This window comes from Dermacentor variabilis, chromosome 6 (genome assembly GCF_050947875.1).
Source record: "Dermacentor variabilis isolate Ectoservices chromosome 6, ASM5094787v1, whole genome shotgun sequence".
In the NCBI taxonomy this organism is placed as follows: domain Eukaryota; kingdom Metazoa; phylum Arthropoda; class Arachnida; order Ixodida; family Ixodidae; genus Dermacentor; species Dermacentor variabilis.
In genome coordinates, this window is record NC_134573.1 from 151,035,977 (window position 1) to 151,057,747 (window position 21,771).

Here is a 21,771-nt window from a genome sequence, read left to right on the forward strand (position 1 = left end):
CCACATGCAATTTTTAAAAACGTAACACAAATCGTGAATTGCTGTAAGTGCCATAAGGTAATTAAGTAGAAAATTAATTATGAATATCTTTAATTATCTGATAATGCATTTCGACTTTTCCCGCAAGTCATGTCCATCTCTTTGAGTAATCCAGTTCGATGACAAGAAATATGCTATTTGCCACATGCGATTTTAAAAAATGTAAGATTTTGAAAAAAAAAGATCACCTGGTACATCTGTATATACATCCACCGAAATAGCTAACTGACCTAACAGAACTAAGCAGCCAGGCGGCCACACAAAACTCAAAGAGTAGGCAAACAAAGTATAGCAGAGAAATTTTTGATATTGCTGACCGACTGTTGTTATTTTTCTGCGCTGCATTTGGTCACAAATCCTGTGACTATATATATATATATATATATATATGCCAAGCGACGAGCAGTAGCTGGTGCCACTTAAAGGCGCCAACTTCTCCCATTGCGTCACGTCAGTAATAATAAATAAGCTCAGATTTAAAATAAACCGAAAAATACTCAGCTAACATAAAAAAAGCATTACAATAGAAACAAAGAAATGAAGCCTGTTGAATTCTGTCCCAGATACTCTATGCTACGGGTGCTAATGGATGTGTAGTGGCATTATTTGTGTGCTTCTGACTTGTATTCGAGTGGCTAGGGCGCGTGAATACTTTATTCTTGTTTTCTTTCTTGCTACGTTTGAAAAAAAAAAACTCGCTCTGTTCTTTTACTTGTCTTTTCTTATCCGCTTTCATCGCGCTCAAAAAAGTCGGCAAGAAGAAACAATGGGTCATCACAACATTGCACCTGCTTTTAGAGCGAAGCTCTTTGTAGCACGTTCCTGCGACGAGCGTCTTCGGCGGCGGCGGTGGGCGTAACTAAGGTAACGAGCACAGCAAACGATCAAAGAGTGAACGTACGTGGAGCGGGATATCAAAGTCGCGTGGCGCGAACGGAGGAGACCAACGAGTGCGGGCCCTTCAGTGACGTGCGCGCGAGAAACTGGTGTCATGCGCACCCATAGAGTTTCTCACTATAACACCTAGAGGGAAATATGGCGCCACCGTGTATGAGAGTTTCCTAAAGGGCGCTGTGGCCGTCATGAGAATGACGGTATATGTGTCTGCGAGGCTGGTGTTGTAAGAGGCTTCGTCCAATACGTGGATATGGCAACACAAATAACGCGTTCTTAAAGTAATGTCTTCATAAAACGTTTCCATTCACGCATATTACATCTTTCAGTGGAGCACGAGGTCGCGGGATCGAATCCCGGCCACGGCGGCCGCATTTCGATGGGGACGAAATGCGAAAACACCCCTGTACTTAGATTTGTGTGCACGTTAAAGAACCCCCAGGTGGTCGAAATTTCCGGAGTCCCCCACTACGGCGGGCCTCATAATCAGAAAGTGGTTTTGGCACGTAAAACCCCATAATTTATTTTTTATTTTCATCGAAACCGAATTGCGAAAAACGTTTCGAAAGTACTTGTTTTATTCACCAACTCGTGTTCTTCCTCTTCAATACTTATGCTCAAGTCAGAAATGCTTACGAAGCCTACGTGTTTCTTAACACGGCGCGGACTAGGCCAGTGGAAGTTCGGCAAAATGCCACTTTACTGCAGCATCGCCAGGTCTAGGCGACACAAAACTCAGTTCCAGTTACATACTCGGGCAGCTTGCAAACGCAACGATGAAACTGAAGCGGCTTTTGAAACGCTGAGGGGTAAGAGAAAGACAGGAATCTATTTGAACGTCGTTCAGAAAGGCTGTTTAAGCCCCCTTCACACGTGACACCTTCTTTACACTCCTCCTCAGCAGATGGTGTTCAAGAACCAACCGTTCCAAAGTGTGCGTCACGCCTTTATAGACACAACCATAGAAACACAACCATGAGTGTTTCTATCGCTTTCTAGATAAGAAAAAAAGACAGGGTTACCACAGACTCGTCGTCATGGATCTGAACCAGTGCTTTCACTTCAAAAGCACGCCGCGTCGACGTCCACCCATACACATCACGTGCCTGCTCGCTTTACAACGCCCTGTTTAAGTTTCTTGGAGGAAATGTCTGGGGTACTTCAGTACATGCAATGATGCAACTGTACAGGACGCTCTTTCTTGGGTATTTGCGATACAGCTTGCCTGTGCTGACCAACACCTGCAGAAGTAATATCCGTACACTCGAAAGCGTCCAGGCCCAGGCACTCAGAGTGTGTCTTGGATTGCCGCGGTGTTCGTCAACGGCTGAAACAATTGCCATTGCCCACGATTTCCCAGCCAAGACCCATATAGTCATGGAAGCGCTCAGAGCACACGTAAGACACCTTGCTCGAGCCCCTGCCCATCATCTGGCCTCACTGCCAGAGGATCGACCACGTGCTTCCTTTTGTGAAACAGTCCTGCCTTATCGTGCTTACCTTCCATCAGGTTATACAGCTCCAGTGAAAGTTCCGTTTCCACCATGGTGCTTGGCTCAAGCAAATGTTCGACTAATGGTACCAGGATTACGAACAAAAGCCCAACTCTCGTCTCCAGCACTCAAGCAGCTTTCACTGCTCTTGCTGTACGAGACGTACAACGAGCATCATCATCTTTATACTGACGCTTCAACCACGGTGAATGGGTCTGCAGGATCGGTGATCTTTCCTGCAAAACCTTCCACCATAAAAATTCGACTATCTCACCAGACTACATCGACTGCCGCGGAGCTTGCTGCTATTCGTTGTGCACTTCGTGTAATTTCTGAAGAACTACCCAAGAAATGGAGCGTGTTCACTGACTCCAAGGCTGCTCTTCATTGTTTGGTTTCTGCCTTACGCCGAGGACCCCACGAACAACTAGTTATAGAAATCAGACTGCTGCTTCACCACCTCGTCGAGCAAGGACACGACATCACGTTGCAGTGGATTCCAAGCCACTGTGGCATTATGGGCAATGAACATGCCGACGCAGCAGCACGATCTGCACACGAGGATGGCTTGCAAGACTCCATTCCATTCTCAAAAGCAGACGCTGCAACGAAAATTCGTGTGCTTGCAAATGAAGCCATCAAAACTTTATGGAACACACCCAGCTTAAAACATACACGTCTACACCGACTGGACTCATCCCTTCGACTTCGACCCCCACCTGGACTCTCTCGACTCGAAACAGCAGTACTTTGCCGACTGTGGCTTGGTGTCGCCTACACAAGATCCTTCGCCTTCCGAGTCGGTATGGACGACAGCGCGGCTTGCAGACACTGCGGTGGCGAAGAGACTATCGAACACGTGCTTTGACACTGCCCTCGATACAGCGCGCACCGGCTGTCACTAGCGACCGCGTTGGCACGCCTTGACGACAGGCCACTTTCAGAACAGTCAGTTTTGGAATGCCGACGTGAACTGTCGTCGCAGCAAAAGTCGGTCAAGGCTCTGTTGACTTTTCTACGTGACAGTGGCCTATTAGAAAGACTGTAATGACCCCATTTCGTCCCTTTTCATATTTTTTTCGCTTTTATTTTTGTCGCGCTCTTCTTTCCGTCTTTACTTCCCCTTTCCCTTCCCCTAGTGCAGGGTAGCAAACCGGACGTTTTAAGTATGGTTAACCTCCCTGCCTTCCTCTCATTTGCATCTCTCTCTCCCTCTCCCCTGTTTTGAATGCATGAAGCATTAGCCGATTGTCACGGTTGCAAGCTTCTTCTCACAGTCGGCGTCAAAAGCTTACAGATCACAGGCTACGAGAAAACGCTGCATTGCCCAGCACTTAGTGACTTTAACGAGTAAAACCAGTAAAGGGACGAAATAGAGTGCACATGGGAAGTAGCACACAGTACGGGCGTTTTCCGTTGTTGTTTCTTACCACTGTTTATTGTTTCTTTGCGATGTTTTTTTTTAAAAGAAGCCTACTAAAGAACTCGCCGAATTTCACAGTTGGCAACACAATAGTTATCGCACATCCTGGACAGGCCGGAAATCTGAGCCCATATTCGCACAAAAACTCTTACATTAGAATTCCCCCGATGAAAAAAAAACATACCACGTCAGTCGTAATGCAGGAAGTAATATTAGCAAAGACGACCAGCCAATGGAAAAGAGCACTTCCGAATGAAAACCTTCGTGAATTCGGCCTCTGAGATCCAGGCTGGACGTGCCCGGGGAGCAGAAGTATTCATCTTCTCGGATCCTCCGGTCGGTAAAGAACGTTTGACCTTGAGCGCACCGACAGGCAGGGGCCTCAATCTTCCCCCAGTGAGTTTTCTCTGCCTCAAAAACTCGAAGCAGGAGATGGGAGACGGAGGCGGAGGAGGTGAGATGAACTTATCAGCTTCATGTGGGTTACGGTCCGCACGGAGTGGACAATTGGAAAGCCAATAGGGAAAGCAGGATCTAAGCTCAGAGTTTCTGTCAGCAGCGCATGCGGAAAGGGCTCGTCGCAACCTTGACAACCGTTTAGCGTAGAAGCCAACGCGCGCTCGCAGTCAGTCGATCAACAGCCGCGGAGGAGCGCCGACTCGCAGCAGCTGGAGCCATGAGCGGATACCTGGGCTACTTGAGCGCACGTCAGCAGGCTGCTCTCGACAAGGTAGGTCTGAACAGTAACTGGTCAAGCTTTATATTATATATATATATATATATATATATATATATATATATATTATATATATATATATATATATATATATATATATATATATTATATATATAAGAATAGTAAACAGAAAGGAGACAGCTTAAGCAGACCACAGAAATTCGGTTTGCTACCCTTCATAGGGAAGGGAAAAGTATAAAGGGTAGAAGTAGAAAAGCAGAACGGAAGTAGAATGAGCGAGAGAGAAATATTCTCTGAAACATTGAAATGGTAGTAAGAATAAACACCTTACGAATACAGAATAATGTTTCATGCTAAATTCAATTGCGTCGTGTATATCCTTCAGTTGGGCAACCATTTGACTAATACGCGGAGATAAGAAAATTGTACAAGTCTCGCCGTTTTTCGCCGCAGGTTTAGCTATACTGGCCGATTTGGAGCCGGGCCTTTGCGAGACTCAGAGCGCAAGCAGGTGTTCGGAAAGATTTATTTGTGTGCGTTTGCGAGCGAACGTCACAACGTGTGGATTTATGACAATTTGTTGTTTGTTGTTCTCCACACGTAAAGCTTGCGTGATAGCGAAATTGGAGGCACAGTTTTCTTTCTACAGATCTGACCGGGGTCCTGACTCCAAAACAGTATCTTTTAATGAGCTTGAAACTTTTCCTAAACGGGCATCTTTTTGTGCTCCGATCAAGTGTGCGGTACGCCGCATTCCTCGCTCGCTTGCGCGAGTGCATGTAAACGCGCATGTGCACTTTTCTATTTTATTTTTTAAATATTTTTGTTTGTGTTTAGGGTCCACCATCACGAAGAACAGTTTGATAGCTAGTCATGAAACTCGTGGCCACTTGGCCACCGCGTCTATGACTATGGCCTTCCGGAGCTCGTAAAAGCCGCGTGTTCAATTTTCGACCACAGTTGCCATCTATGTATAGGTGCGAAATGCAAGCATACCCTTGTAACGAAATTAAAGTGGACATTGAAGAACGCCACGAGGTCTAAATTGTCCGTAAGTGGGTTATATTACATTGCAGGCCCAACTTTTGCTTTTGGAATAATAAACCCTTACACTCGTTTTCATTAACACGGTCAACCATTATTTTTTTGCAGACTAACGATACAACCCCCTAGGGGGCCACACCAAGATAATGCATTTCTCGCGTGAGGACATGGGGAACAGCTACTCTTCAGAAACGAATACTTGCTGCTCTTGAAGAGTTTATGGAAGCTAATCATGTTGACGGGCGGTTAGATATTAGGATAAGAAATGCATTGACATTTCTCCAGGTTAAAATGGCATTCTATGCATGTACGACGTTTTATGCAGTTTTGGTCGGAAACTGATTTTTGCCAATTTGTCTCTCCTGGGGCGTACTGAGCATTAGCAGTGCGTCTAAATTTTATAGCGTCCGTGGCGTTTTTATTGTATTTCTGTGTAGTAATATTTCATGCTTTGTGGATTTATTGTAATGTCACTTTACATATTTGCTTTACTTTTGTAATTATATGCGACTTGTCATGTATATCTATGTGAATATGAATAGCCGGCCCGATATCTTCGTGCCAACTCCACTTTATGTATCGTGTCGATAAAAAAATGCATTGGTCACTGGAACTAACATCACTTGAAAAAACGATCCCAAAACAACAAACTATTGCAGAGTCCACAGTTCACACTCAAGGTTCGCTTGTGCTAACCGCTAGCGTTTGCTTCAAAGCCCTTAAGGTTCCTCTAAGTGATTTTTTTTCCACTGTATACGACAGCATTCGCACCGGTCTGTAACTTTGGCTTCAGTGACAACAGCTGGAGGACTCGGTGCAAATGAATACCGGGTACCTGTGATACTTTTTCCTCCAGCACTGCATATATTAACCATGTACGTGCAGCCTTCGCTGCGAGTGGTAAGTTGCTCCTCTTGTTTGTGTGTGTCTGTTTCTCACGACCCCTGGAGTAGGGGACATCTGCGCGCGCAATGCTAATATAAATGAAAGCAAGGAACGAAGTTAGAGAAACCTTTTTCCGTTAGAGCAATAAATAAAATTGAATCGATATCTGACCCACTCGAAGGAGGCAGAAAGAAAACGCGTCGATATGGCATAGCCACGTTTCGGCATGAAAAGAGGCAGCTTGCCTCGTGAGAAGGATGTGCAGACGGTTGCTAAATCTTTCACCCTGCAACGAGGCACGTTCTGCATATTTCAGCTTCGATCGTGCCCCTTGAGCACTGTGGTGGACATTCTAGAGCAAGCGCATTTTTTTTTTTTTTTTGCTAGGCAAACGTGGTAAATCCCGGCATACGACATGGTTGACCTTGTAGAAATGCGTCACAGCCCAACAACACGATGACAGACGCGCAGTGAATTTCTATTTGTTGCCAAAGAATGGCTTATAGCCACTAGTGGGGATTGGCCAAGATGCAGGTTGTTTTGCAAGTGTCCGTAACCGAAAAAAAAACCCGAGGACTCCTCAGCACTTCTTGTGAGTAGCGGATGCGAAAGCATTAATGACCACACTCTAAGTGTACGCCTTTTGAGTCGTATCTTGCCATAGCACAATAAACGTCTTGTGTCTTGTCCGAATTTCCTTTCTCTTGGAAGTACCGGACTCGCAACGTTAAAGAAATGCGGGCAAGACTGATGGCGATTATCGTTGTGGGACAAGATGAGCACAAAAGGATATAAAATTATTTAAGAGCGTACGAACTCCTCGCGGGTAAGCGAGCACGCTGAGGCGCTTGACACGTTTTGATTTGGCCTTACCGAGTCACCGTTAGAACGCAGGCTTGCGTGTACAAGGAGCGCGCGGATAACACGGGCTTCCGAGAGCGAGAGCGAGGGTGACGTGGCGTCGCGGCGACGCCCTCTCTCCTCTCCCAAAACCTGGCGCGCTAGCGCAGCAGGAGGTGCGCCCTTTCGCCCGCTCTGGTCCCTCAACCTCTCTCCTCAGCGTAGGGTAGCAAACCGCATCTTCCCATCTGGTTAACCTCCCTGCCTTTCCCCCTTTCTTCTGTGTCTCTCTCTCTCTCTCTGCTCCGTCGAGGCGCGCTCGCGACGTGGCGTTGCAGCCAGTGGGAATTCAGCTGCCGTTTCGCTGCTGCGGACGACAGACGCCGGCTTTTCGCTCAATGGCTAATTTGACGCTTTCGCACCGAGAAAAACTTAGCATATGAGAGCGTAATTTCTGGAAAGAACGCGTCCCCTACCTTCTTTCTTCATCGTCATCTAAAAGGTGTGCGCGCTCACTTTTTGTAAGCTGTTGCTATACAACACGCCTAGTGCACCAAGCGCCTCAAGCGCTGCCTTGTTCGAGTTTATTCTGCCCCTCCAGGCGTGCCAACGTGATTTTAAACAATTGGACGTTTTATTTCCTCGGGCAGGCGCAATCTGTTGCCATAAAAACACTATAATGTTGAAGATCGTTCTGTGAATGAATACATGGCGTAAATGATTGTGAAAGTAGGTGATGCGTATAAGATGATTGACTATGATGAAGAGGGCATGTCAATGTTCCATGCCTTAACGCATGTAAGAGGAGCGTGCTTTGTAATTATAAACACCTATTCAGGTTTGTAGCCAAGCTGGAAATAAAGAAAAAGAAAAAGAGAACCGTGATCTAATGATTAGAGCCTCGAGCTATATGTGCTTAGAGGGTCAGGGTTCAAAACCTATCATCGTACCTTTTATTTATTTATTTATTTATTTATTTATCTTATTTATTTGTAGTGGAAGCTGACGAAATCTAGTCTCCCAAGTTATTCATAACGACCAGAAAGTGACAAATCGAATTGTGGAGGAAAGATCAAAAGAAAGCTACCGCATTAAATAGGACATCGTCTTGCGCCGGAACTCGATATTCCATGCGGGTGGCGCTGGATATTTTGAGGTAATAAGACTACGGCGTGCCTGTCCTATTTGTGCGCCGATGTTATGACAGATGGTATGACACATTGGTCTGGAGCCAGCGATTTAGTTCGTGTCGTGTTGACAGCCGTCACGACGATGGTCCATGAAGTGCCAGTTATGAATCAAGACCATAAGATTGAAGTGCATCTCTGCCCTTACAACTCGTTGACCTCGGTCGTACTATATTGCAAAATATTCTTAAGAGCCCAAAATACCACCGATAGCTATCTAAGTTAATGCATCGTATTAAGTACGCTTTTGAAAAAGTAATGATGAAATAGCAAAATGGTCTCAAAATTATTTAAACTACCGCACTTTGAGTAGAATATTCATAGGATACATACAAGTCTGCCCTATTCCTACAACATAATGCACATAACTTCCTCGTATCGCAAAAAAATATACTTTCCCGGTTGTTCCGGATGCACTTACTCTTGCATGGTGTCGTTTCTGAAGGTGAAAATACTTCTTGCCTTTCGAAAGATCTAAATTTGACTGCTATGGCCAGCCGCTGATGAGTTTCGGAACTCGGTGAATGTATCTACTGGAACATAGAGTGTCCTGCTGTTCAAAGTCGCTTTCTAAGGAAGCTTTGCAGGACAGCTGCGCATGGCACTGTCGTCAGGCGACACGTGGAAAGTTTCTTCGGTGTTCAGGCAAAGCTACCACGTGACTTGGGGCTTTGGATTTGCGGCTATGTGATAGTGACGCAAGCTTTGGCAGCGGCAAACGCACTTCTTATATCGAGCTAAGCTGAAACGTTCGCCATTGGATTAGTGCAGAAGTAATCCAACAAACGCCTTTTTTTCACCCGCTCGAAACTAACGTTTCAGAGCCATCGATGCCTCTTTTTTTCATCTGAGTCTAGCGGAATATCCATATATACTCGGCTGTCTGTCTAGTTATGAATTACGGGCAGATAATACGCTTAGTGCAACCAATCTTTTTACTTACCATGGCCTTTTATTTTCGGTGTATCAAACAATAATGTCTAGTAGCCATCATATCAAGAACATCTCTTCTTGATATTAACAATACACGATTTGCAGGGAGTATGAAGTTTATTTTGCCGCAGCTTCAGACAAACCACAGCAGTCGGTACATGCTTCAGCCTCATCCCTTTGAAACACAGTACCATTCCCCCATATTGCAGAAAGCTAACCGATTTCAAATATCACTCAGTTTTCTTTTAATTTCTTTGAACACCTTGTAACTTTCCTTATCCTGGTATTTTCTGTAGTTGTGTAAGGCACTTAATTCAGCGCGTTTGTATTTTATTTTTGCCTTTTCCTGCAAAGTTACACTGGCGTTTTTTCTCGTATGTAAAATTGCACCATTGAAGCTTTCGTACCTAACAATTTATTGAAAGCCAGATGTTGTATTTTGATCATTTGCATGTTATAACATTTAAGAGGGCTTCATAATTACAAGCTTCGTGTGCTGCAACAACAGTTCGGTTTAAATCATATTTGCCGTCATTCATAGGAGATCCCAATTCAGCTTAAAACTATGGTACCTCCTTCTGCATAAACATATCTTGTGAGTCCGACAACGCCCGTGTCCCGTGTATTACGGGTACGTTAAAGGTCTTCTGGTGGTCAAACTTAATCCAGAATCACCCCACTACCCCGTGCTTGGCAATGAAATCGTGATTTTGGCACGTAAAGCCCCAGAACTCTGTTAATATGATTTTTGTAAAATCATGTTAAAATACCGGCTAGGCTTTTCTAAAACTTTCCCATCATTTTGAGATCCATACTGTTCAAGTTGTTATTAGGTCTATCAGCGAACTGTTCAATCGACCAACTAATCCGAGGTCCTGTCTTCTGTGCAGTTCCGCGAAGCCGTGGCAGACGTGAAAAAGCCTTGGCACACGGATGCGTTCTTGCTGCGCTGGCTACGAGGTGAGCGGACGATTCGTCGCAACATACATTCTCACCACGAGTTTCATCACGCGAACACCACCGAAAGGCGGTCTGTGCTGTGATAAGGCGTGACCCCATGCCTCTGCCCACTGCAGTCATATCAATGCGTACTCGTGAAAGCCGCGAGCTTCTTGCTGCTATCAAGCCTTTTCAGAATGTTCAGAAGTGCTTCGACGGGGGCCAATTTGTATGCCGTCACTGTATGGCATACTGTATGGCGTGTAGGTATGGTATGGGCTTTGCTCAAGGTTCGTGTTTGTTGTGTATTTTCGTGTCAATGTCCCTGAGTGTGCCACGATAGCGATGCAACTATATGTCGTACAGTATTAAGAATGGTGCATTGATATGGGTCTTTGAATGCTCAGTGGACATTTTTCACTTCTTTCATTACCTCCACCCCTGTTCCCACGTTTACCTTACCTATAGCATGGAGAAACCGCGTTAACCTTCCTGCATTTCTCTTCGTGCTCTGAATGTCTAATAACACTGGTCAGCTGCAAACACATATTGCATAGGTTAGGAGAAGGAGAAGAAAGCGGTTTAACCGAGAGGCCCGCCGCCAAGGTCTGTGAGTGGTGGCGCTGGCTAACACTCTCAGGGTTCTGCTAGGAAAAATAAATAGTCGAGAAAGTGGATGGGGAAACAGCGCCGCGGTAACTCAATTGGTAGAGCGTCGCACGCGAAATGCGAAGGTTGTGGGATCGTTCCCCACCTGCGGCAAGTTGTTTTTTCGTCCAATTTCGTTTCCAATAATTTATCGTTTCTTTATTTCATTTATTAAGCACATGTAATTTCCCCTATGTTTTCTTTGGTGTCAGTGTCTGTCGGGCTTCTTATGACATGACTAATAACAATCGGGCCCCTCGGTTAACCCTCTTTCTTCTCGTATATTGCAATTTACAAATTCTAACGGGTAAGACTGCAAGGCAAATCCACTTGACAACAATTTTGTGGATCACATTTCTGAGACATGAGCCGTCAAGCTTGTGACAAAAACGCAGTATTGTTCCACCTAATTTCTTAAGAAGAAGTCAATTTATGCACTGAAGCATCCAAGGAACAGGAACGCCAGTGCATTACTCCGCAAAGCTCAAGAATTAGCATCTCAAAACTGGTGTCATCTTGAGTATTCGTTCCAATTGGATCGCCTTGCAAACTCCCCGGTTAGAATGTGTAAATTGCAATATGTACCACATGGTAATTATTAAAAACTTAATGAGCTATTTTTGTTATTTATTCGATTATGCAGTTCAGTTTCTTTGTGCAATAATATCCGCCTCTGAAAGCAGACCAGCTCACTGACTAGATGTAGTAAAAATAGATACCCAAGCTAGTGGAAGAATTGATAGCCGTCGCCGTAGCACTCCGCCCTGTCCAACTTTTTTTTTGTTAGTCTTGTTAGCGCTAGTAGCTACGTCACGGTAGAGCAACGCACGCGTAATGCGGTGGTAGTGGGTTCGGCTTCCACCAGCGACAACTTATCTTTTCGCCCACTTTCATTTCCCATTTGTTCATCATTTTCTGCATTCCAATTTAAAATCACAGTTAATTTACCCGATGCTTCCCTTGGCTTGATGGTTTGTTTGCTTTCTGTGGTCATGATGTGGTCAGCCCCTCATTTTCCCTTCTTCTCTCGTTTACATAATAAAGCCAACAAACAATGACACCAGGGACAGCAAAGGGAAATTACTTGTAGTTCTTAATAGAATTAATGAAAAGATTATCGAATGAAAATCAAAGTGGATATTCAGGGTGTCCCATGCAGCTAACTTTAGCCAGAGCTTAAGAATATGGAAGTGCCACGCATCTGGACATAACAACGGTAATGTTGTTTTCCGCAGCTTAGAGATACTCAGATTACTTTCATCATCCTAGCTAATTACATAATTAGTCCTAAACAATTAATGAATTCCTCACTGAAAAGTGTCAATGAGAAAATTGTAGAGCGACATGAAAAAATCACGATACAGCTTTCTGTTGCTCAATACGTGCCACATAAAAGTTTTTTCCGAGCGTGAAAGAAGACCGCGGACACACGAAAAGTGCATCGAGCGGCCAGTCGCGCGGCAACTTTGTCTGCATTTGCGGACTTCTTTCACGATCAGGAAAACAGGAGTTCAGATTGTTGAGCTAGTTGGTTCGTTGAATCAATTGAATTTAAGGCGCTGGATTGACACGGACAAGAAAGACGACAGGACGTGCTTCTACGAAAAACCCTTTTATGTGCGTACATGAAAAACACGTTGTGTAGCACGTATTGAGCAACAGAAATAGTTTTTCATGTAGCTATACAGTTTTCTCATTTACAATTTTCAACTAGTTAGAAGATTCGAGAAAGTCATTTATTAATTAAGGCTAATAATCTAATTACGAGGAATGAAAAAAATTGTTTGAATATCTAAAAGCGACGGCACACAATATTACCTTTGTTCTGTCCAGATACGTGGCATTTGCGTATGTTTAAACTCTGGCTAAATTTACCTGGGACAATCTGGATATTGGTGTCATTGTTGGCTACTTATGATATGACTAATAAAAATCGGGCCCCCTCTGTTTCCCTTTCTCTCTTTCGTATTATATATATATATATATATATATATATATATATATATATATATATATATATATATATAGCGTGAGTATAAGAGTCACACATACGACACGAACGACACGACACGAGAGAGAGAGAGAGAGTTTAGATGCGCCCGGTGACATAGTAACAGAATTGAGGTTACCATGAACAAAAATGGTTTCGCCGGTAAGAATGAGCCAGTCAACAGAAAAAAAAAATCTTACGACATGTTCTGGTCCGGGCAAACGGATGAGCTGCATCGCCCCATTTGAATTAACTCTCGGGGTCATGCATTCGGTGACCCTCGTAAGGATGCCATAGCGATGGCTGCACAGCTGTAGCCCTCATCAAAAGTTCAATAACCTAGAAAAAAAGTTCATGTCTTTTTCTTGCTCCTCTTTCGTCAGGCGGGAGGCACCTATGCGCGCGCTCTTGCGCACAACGTTTTACTGGAATTTTGCTTGCTTTTAACTGGTTCAAATTTACCTGTTGTGCGCGCGGTTTGAATAATAGTGTCAATGATACTTTGGCACAAAATTCCGTCCTTCATTATACCTGTGCCCGAAGCGGATCATTCGCAGGACACAATTCCTCTCTCCAATCATAGCAAACACGTTGGTTGGAAATTGGTGAGCGTAAGTTTTGGTATGCAAAATAACAGACTTTGACTCAATAGCGCGCGTCATATTTTACACGACAACGCAATTTTAAGTCACAGCAAGAAAGTATCAATTTCACATTTTTTCTGCTGTGTTGCGTTCATTTGTGCTGCAACCCAATTACGTGTCTAATTTCTGCGCCTATGTACAAGTAAAATGGTTTATCCAGAAGTAGTTTACTTTGAACACATCTAACCTCCCATATAATTAACATATACAGAACATCAGATGATAGAACACAATGAAACGATGTCATATTATTCCTACATTTGTATAGAACAATAATTATTGCAAACACGATGTGTGATCATTAATAGGTTGTGCTCCATACTATTGCATCTAACAAGTATTGTGAGCTATTATAATGCAATTGTATAATACATTATCTTTGGATTCCAAAACCGTACATGCATGCGAACTGTTTTCTTTTTCCTGTGTATTTTCATCGCATATGGCATGGCCCAACTAGCCCGAGAGTTTGATGTGTCCAAGGCGGAGTGTATGTACCGTAACGTGAGTACCAGTCTTTCTTCATATGTCAGAATGCACAATTCGAGAAGCACCCACTGCCAAACAGATAGCTTGAATTCACCTAAACCAATTTCTTCTCTCTTTATTTCAGTTCGACTAGGTCGTTTTCGATCGTCCGCAACATATATATAACACTGGCTCCTCTCTTCAGGTGCACTTATGAATCTTGCGTGTTTAATAAATCTCAACGGCCAAATAGTTCATTAGGAAGAGACACTAATTGAACACATTATTCGCCTTAAGGGCTACGGACAGGATATGTTCGACAATTCACTTCTCGCGGTGAATGAAAGGGCTAGGCCTATAATCCCTACATAAAGCAATGACAAGCCTCGGAGAACTGTTGATCATATTGATATATTAGCTTTTCTACAGGCAGTATCAGTTCCATTTCCAGGAGGGTATTGGTCGTGACTTCATGACACATTATGTGGGATCTGGACTTTCCGACGTTTTAACATTCCCTCCGCCTCACTTGGTCGCCTCGTACTCTGCAACATTCGCTCTCACAACGAGTAGCAGCATTCGAGACAGCCGAGCCAGCCAGAGCGAGTAACGGAACGTCGCAGTGTCCTCCTCCCACGTGACCACCTGCTGTCTCATGACGCCACGACACAGTGTCCTCGTGGGAAACGAAACCGAAACTGGCTGTAGAAAGTCTATCTTGTTAAATTATTCATGGCGCTCTGAGGCTTGTCACTGCTTCTTCTAGGGTTTAGAGGTCTAGTACCTTCATTCGATGTAAAGAATGACTTGTCAAAAAATATCATGTCAGTACCCCTTTAATTCTTGAAGGCCTGTGACGTAATTCCTAAATTGAAGCAAAGCAGCAGTAAAATCATGCCTGTATAACAGGAACCATAAAACTCCACTTTATAGGTATCCGTCCTGAACATTCTGTTCGCAGTACATTGTTATTCCAGTTAATAGTTTCCTAAAGCATGCGTTAAGAAGATCGAGAGAGTTGTAAACGATGCGGCAATGCAGTTTTTGACAAATCTTTTTCAGTTTTTGTCAGATCTTGTAGGCCACTTGATAACGTGTAACGCACTATCAGGACGTTCTGCTCAATGCATCTTCAGCGTTTGGGAAAAATCTTTGCTACAAATAATCGAGAACAAAAGGTCACTGTCCTTTCGCGATTTAGAACAATATCTCAATTAGGGAGGGAAGAGTGTTGGGCCAGTTGGCGCGTATTCCTGACTTGAGACATTGTGCAAGTGCTTACATTGGACAAGCGGGTCGGTGTTTGAGCGATCGCGTGAGGAAACACAGGGGCAGCTGTCAATGCTTTGGCGACTGCTGGCCATTCGGCTGACCATCGCTGTAGGCGCTCGTGCGACGCTCAGTTTCAAAGCAATCGTGTGCTCAGACGGCTCCAAGAGGCAGATCAATCACAAAGAAATGTTCGAAGCGGTTTTTTGGATAAAAGAGCATTCGTGTACGAAAAATAACCTGCGCAATGATTTGTTCCGCCGTGGTTGCTCAGTGGCTATGGTGTTGGGCTGCTGAGCACGAGGTTGCGGGATCGAATCCCGGCCGCGGCGACCGCATTTCGATGGAGGCGAAAACACCCGTGGTACTTAGATTTAGGTGCACGTTAAAGAACCCCAGGTCATCAATAATTCCGGAGTCCTCCACAACGGCGTGCCTCATAATCAGGAAGTGTGCTTTGGCACGGAAAAGCCCATATATAATTGTTCCGCTAGCTTCTGTGTAAGAGCGAAGGAAAGGGAACACACTATCAGGACGTGCTGTTCAATGTACCTTCATCGTTTGGCTAACCCCCATATTTACTTCAAATAATCGAGAACTATAAAACTCCACTTTACAGGTGTCCGTCCTTGACACGTTGTTCACAGTACATTGGCATTCCAGTTAACAGTTTTTTAAAGCGCGTGTTAAGAAGATCGAGACAGTTCTAACCGACGCGGCAATGCAGTTTTTGACAAAACTTTATCAGTGTTTAGCAGATTTTGTAGGTTACTTGATAACCTGTAACACACTATCACGACGTGCTGTTCAATGCAGCTTCATCGTTTGGGTAACCTATTTACTTCAAACAAACGACAACAAAATGTTAATGGCCTCTGCGCTTTAGAACAACATCTCAATCAGGGAGAGAAGGAAGTTGGGATAGCTGGCGCGTATTCCAGACTTGAGACATTGTGCAAGTGCTTATATTGGACAAGCGGGCCGGTGTTGGTAGCGGGTCGAGGTTCGTAGCGACCGCCGGTTCTAGGATGCACCGAGCACAGTCCCCTAGCTCGAGCCTCTGCTGCGCGCTTGATGCTGCCGATGCTGCTGACTTTGTGCTCACGTTCGTTATCTTCTTTACAATGGCCCCGCGGAAATAAAGGAGTCATCCTGGCTACTGAGTTTTCTGGAAGGACGGTAGAATGGTAATATGGCTTGAGACGCTGAACGTGAACGACTTCGCAGTTACGACGTCGCATGTCGGACGGCGGCGTTAGCGGCTGAATCAGGTAATTACCGGGTGATGTTCTCTCGAAAACGAGGTATGGCCCGTCGTACTTCGGAAGGAGTTTTGATGCGTGCCCAGGTGTGCGGTGTGGCACTAACAACCAGACGAGAGCGTCTGGCAGAAAAGTGGGAGTCGATTCTGGGCGTCGTGAACGGCTTTTTGACGGTTCTGGTCATCCGAGGTGAATCGGCGGGCCAGCTGGCGACATTCTTCGGCATGCTTGGCGGCTTCCGAGATCGGCAGGCATTCGGATGGGTCCGGTCGGTAGGGCAAAATGGTGTCGATTGTGTGCGAAGGATGGCGGCCGTAAAAAAGATAAAAGGCTGAGAATCCGGTAGTGGCCTGAGTCGCGGTGTTGTAGGCGTAGGTGACAAACGGAAGAACTAGGACCCAATTAGAGTGATCAGGTGAGGTATACATGGCGAGCATGTCACCAAGAGTTCGATTAAAACGTTTCGTGGTACCGTTAGCCTGTGGGTGATAAGCAGTGCATTTACGATGAACAATAACGCAGTCGGCAAGCAGTTGTTCGATGACTTCAGATAAGAAGGCGCGGCCTCTGTCACTGAAAAGTTCACGTGGACCTACATGATGAAGGAGAAAACGGCGAAGTATTGAATTGGCAACCTCCTGCGCTGTAGCATTTGGTAGAGCAGCAGTCTCGGCATAACGGGTTAAAGGGACACTAAAGGTTACTATTAAGTCAACGTGGACTGTTGAAATACCATCACAGAAACCTCGAAACGCTTGTTTCGTGCCAAGGAGAGACTTATTTAAAGAGAAAATGCGTTCTGAAGCGTCCGCGTACCTCTAGCGCAGTTCAAATTGCCTGCCCTCCGATCGAGGAGTACTGACATCATGGTCTCATAGTGACGTTGCGACATCGGTGAGTAGAACGGCGTCCGCAGACGGCGCTACGGCTTTTCTACGCAAAACGCGAACGCGCGGCCAGAAACAGAGCCAAGACAGAGCCGACAGCAGAGCGAAAGCGGGAGTATGGTTAGGGTGACCCTAGTATGGTGGCTAGCGGAAGGAGAAACGAATTACGTCCCACATTACGTCCCACGGCACACGGAGAGTCCGTTTTCGTTAAACTATTGGCTGCGGCGAGCTCGCAGCGTGGTCGGCGTGGTCTATGAGAAGCGACGAGCCTTTTCGCACTCGCAACAGGGCATAAAAATGTGCGAATCGACGCAAAACTCGGCCTAGAAACGTGCTTCGCCACAGCCAGGGCTCAATACGACCCAAGCTGGCACGACCCAGATGTCGTTTCCCGCACCGCCACCAGGCGCCGCTACTATACCTCAAACTGCAGCGCAAGACGCCCATAAGCTGGTACTTCATTCTATGACGCTAACTTCGACGCTCGTCGCAATGGACCCTGACACCGACAGATTGGCTCGCGATGGTGGGCTCAACTTCAGCGATTTGAGCACCGACGAGCGCGACCTGCTGCTGAGGGCTCGCACTGCCGGCGTCGTTGCGTACTACGACGGCGGCCTCGACACCGGCTCTTCGGAGCGGGAAAGCAACGAGGGCTTCCCACGACATCACATGGACGTGGCATTCTCGCTGCTTGTTCCAAATGAAAGTTTCGCGAGCCAGCAGAACCCTCAAAGCACGACGCGATAACGAAACTACTGAAACACCAAAGCGTGCGCGGCGCAGAGTCGAGCGCGCAGAGTCGAGCGAAAACGAAACCTTTCGAACACCCATATTACTGAAGGGTAACGTCAAAATGTTATTTTTTCTTAGAATCGAACAGACGTAGACAAGTAGCATTTTTTTCCGTCTTATAATCGAATGAAATGATATTTTTAATACGAGTAGTTGAGTATTAGTAACACAAATTATGAGGAGTCCTTTCGTCATCGGGCTAGTACCGGAATGTCGCTGGGGGGTCTCAAATCGTGTCATGCATTTACCTCAATTTCTCGGTTACTAAAGCTCTGTTCGCGATTATATTGACGCCTTAGACGTTCTAGAACATTGCTCTACCACTTTAACTTGAGTTTCTGGTAACCTTTAGTGTCCCTTTAAGTTGTTTACCGCAACGATTATCCACCTGTTGCCGGTAGGAGTCAGCGGAAGTGGCCCGTAGAGATCTGTGCCCACGCGATCAAAGGGTCGGGATGGGCATTGTAAAGGCTGGAGTTCACCGGCGGAGTTGTGCAGTGGCGCTTTGCAGCGTTGGCACTCATGACAAGAGCGGACGAACTTTCGAACGAAATTGTGCATTCCCCGCCAGTAATAGCGGTGTCGACGTCTTTCGTAGGTCTTGGAAACTCCCGCGTGGCCACACTGAGGGTCGACGCGGAACGAGGAGCAGAGAGGTAGAGCAGAGATGCAGTCCAGGGATCATTACGCTGTGCAGCAGCGATAGCGTCAAAGTCCAGAGAGGACAATGTGCACTCGCAGGAGGAGTCGTGACTAGCCTTCGGGGGAAGCGGTGATCGGGATAGCGCGTCTGCGTCGGAATGCTTTCACCAGAAACGGTAAACCATGCGGATGTCGTATTCTTGGGTTCGCAATGCCCAGCGGGCAAGGCGGCCCTATGGATCTTTAAGCGTCGACAGCCAAAATAGTGCGTGGTAGTCGGTCACTACGTCAAAAGCCGTATAAATATGCGCGAAACTTGCGAAGTGCCAACACAATGGCCAAACACTCCTTTTCTGTAACGCTGTAATAGGTCTCCGCCTTGGTTAACGTGCGACTCGCGTATGCGACGACGTATTCTATGTGGCCAGGTTGACGCTGTTTCAACGCAGCGCCAGGCCTACACCGCTTGCATCGGTATGGATTTCGGTCGGTGCTTGAGGGTCAACATGGCAAAGAATGGGTGGCGTCGTGAGAAGACGGCGCAAGGTTGTGAAGGCGTCGTCACACTCTGGAGACCATGATGGGAGATCTCTAGCGTCACCAAGGAGCTGCGTGAGATGCGACATAATTGACTCAAAGTTTCGAACGAATCGCCGGAAGTAAGAGCAGAAGCCGATGAAACAGCGTAGCTTTTCATAGTGGTAGGTTTTGGGAACGCAGTAACAGCACGTAGTTTCTCGGTATCCGGGCGAATGCCCTCCTTTGACACGACATGGCCTAAAATTGTGAGCTGACGAACAGCAAATCGACACTCCTTCAGGTTAAGTTGCAACCCGGCGTTAGTAAAGCAAGTGAGTACGTGCTGGAGGCGGAGCAGGTGCGTTGCGAAATCAGGGGTGAACACCACAATGTCGTCAAGATAGCGAAGACAGATTTTCCATTTGAGGCCACGCAGAACATTATCCATCATTCTTTCGAGCGTAGCAGGTGCGTAGCAAAGTCCGAAAGGCATGACGGGGAATTCATACAAGCCATCTGGTGTAACAAAGGCAGATTTCGGGCGATCGGCCTCTGCCATCGGAACCTGCCAGTAGCCTGACCACAAATCCAGCGAAGAAAAGAACTCGGCTCCCTGCAAACAGTCCAGAGCATCATCGATGCGTGGCAATGAGTAGACGTTCTTCAGCGTGATCATGTTCAACCATCGAAAATCAACACAGAAGCGGATGGAACCGTCTTTCTTTGTGACGAGGACTACGGGAGAGGCCCATGGGCTCTGTGAAGGTTGAATGACGCCTCGATGGAGCAGGTCATCGACCTGGTCTGCAATGACGCGACGTTCCGTAGCGGACACGCGATATGGTCTTTGTCGCAGTGGTGAGTGAGAGTCAGTGTCGATGATCGATCGTCGATGCACGGCCAAGAGATGTTTGCGCAACGTCGAAAGAACGGCGGAGGTGCTGAAGGATTGCGAGAAGTTGAGATCGCTGCGAATGCGTCATATCTTCGGCGATGAATGGGCTGAACACACCAGTCCATGTTGAGTCGATACGGAGAGGGCACTCAGTTCATGGACGGCAGTAGAAGGCACTTGGTTGAGGACGGAGACAATTCGTGTTGAATCGATCGACTCGACGTAACGAAGGCATTCGAGACGGAGCAGTGATAGCGGCGATGAAAGATGATTGTAAATGGGCATCGTGCTGACACCGGCAGCAAGGTCAAGAGCTGCAAAGGGCAAAGGAAGCGCTTTTCGGGTAACAAAGCGATGAGAGGGCATGAAGAAAACCGTCCCGTCGGATATGGTACTACAGAACACTGGTACGAATGCTGAAGAGCACTGGGGAATACAGGTGTCTTTCACGACAACTTTAGTGGCAGGATGAGCATCGACTGAGGCCAGGTCACCAAGATGGAAAAGTTCAATCTCAGCCCGAGCGCAATTCCTGATGGCATTTTGGCGTGAGAGAAAATCCCATCCTAGAATAACGGCATGGGAACCCGATGAAAGAACTATGAATTCGATCGTGTACGAAACGTGCTGTATGATCACACGGGCAGTACAAGCAGCGGTAGGGCGAATGGGTTGAGCACTCGCCGTTCGAAGCGACAATCCAGAAAAAGACGTGGTCACTTTATGAAGCGAACGGCAAAACCTGGCATCCCTAACTGAAATAGCGGCACCGGTATCGACGAGAGCGACTGTTGCGATATCTTCGATAAACGCATCAATGACATTGGCAGGTAAAGGAGGAGGACTTCGGCATTTCCGCACTTGCGCAGTTCTTGCCTCGGGAACTGCGACGTCTAGTTTCCCTTTTCGTTAGAGACCGGTCGTCGACGCATAGGGGAAAGCGATCGGCGACGTGGGGGAGGGTGACCGGAGGCGTTTGAAGCGAGGACGGCGATCAGTCTGGGAACGAGCTGGTGATGGTTCGAAGGGTCCGTAAGGCGCATTTGGATCAGGCGGCACATAGGGCGCTCGTCGATCATGATCGAATGCCTGCGGTCGGCGGATGCAGAATCTTGCGACATGACCGGCATACCTACATGCGAAGCATATAGGGCGATTGTCCGGCGTACGCCACGTGTTAACGACGGCAGTGGTGGTCCAGGGGACGGGAGGGGGAGGGCGATGCACAGGATGCTGGAAGCGACACACGGGCACAGTGCGAGGGGCCATTGTAGCAACCGTAGCATAAGTGACTGGTGTAGTCACGACATCCTGCTGGTGAACAGCCGGCAGCCATTCCGCGACCTCTTCATGGATGACGTTACGGAGATGAGAC